Here is a 1,177-nt window from a genome sequence, read left to right on the forward strand (position 1 = left end):
GGAATGTATGAAGACCAAGAAATTCTTTTTGCTGCAATTTGGTTGAGCTTTGTCTCTAATTTTTTTAAATTCTGATTGTGAATCGTGGTTGGCTTTGATTCACGTTGGTTCATGGGGGCCCGGTTTGCCCCATCCAATTGCAATTAGCCATCTACAATCTCTGTCAGAACCGCAGACAGCACAAAACAGTGAGTGTAAGCATGGGAGGGGAATTACAGTTGAAATGTATTTAGTGTAACATTGGTACAGCTATGTTAAATATTAGATACTTGCACAAGCCATCAATGCCCGAAAAGATGCATATTCAACAAACTTGAAATACACAATTTCTAAAGCAAAAATTTTTGCTAAGTGTGTTCTAGGGAGAGTGCTCTAGGATGTCTACTGCTGTACTTTTTCACTCTACTATTTCCAGCAGTGATGATTGGTGACCACAGGTATGGCTAGTTTGTAATTTTATCGTAGAAACATTACAAACATTAACTGATGTTAGCTGAGAACTTGTACATCACCATTTCCCTCAACAGCAAGGGCAATAAGACTAGGGGGTAAATGTATCAAGCTGAGAGTTTTCTGGCGGGTTTGAAAAACCAGATTCTAGCTATCATTTATTTAGTACATTCTACAAAATGACAGCTAGAATCTGATTGGTTGCTATAGGCAACATCTCCACTTTTCAAACCCGCCGGAAAACTCTCAGCTTGATACATTTACCCCTAGATGTACTATTAGCATGTTCATTTTTATTTTTGGACATGCCATCTGGGTTGTCAGGTCTTGTGCGTTTCTCCCAAAGGAGACTATGATGGTTTTTAATATGTAGGATCGGGGCTGATGTTCGAAGCTTTTATTTCTTGAATTGGGATCTTTCTTGGCACTTGTCTGTTAGTTTGCATCTGATGGGTTTCGTCTAGCCTATGATAAATTACATTTTCCTACAAACCATGAGACAGCATTTTGGGCGGTAGGATGGGGGAAGCTGTGCTTCTCAGATGCGGTTGGTAAGGTAATCAAATTTCGATATGCTTTTCATGTGCTTGGCACCTGCATCTAGTGTAACCTTTCTTCATCCAAGTTGTCATTCTCTATAATGGAACTGGAAGTCAATACAACACACTTGATATTTGGGCTCCTCAATAGAGGACTTCAATTAGGAATGATTTAAGAGAGATAGGCA

This window comes from Mixophyes fleayi, chromosome 3 (assembly GCF_038048845.1).
Source record: "Mixophyes fleayi isolate aMixFle1 chromosome 3, aMixFle1.hap1, whole genome shotgun sequence".
Lineage (NCBI taxonomy): Eukaryota > Metazoa > Chordata > Amphibia > Anura > Limnodynastidae > Mixophyes > Mixophyes fleayi.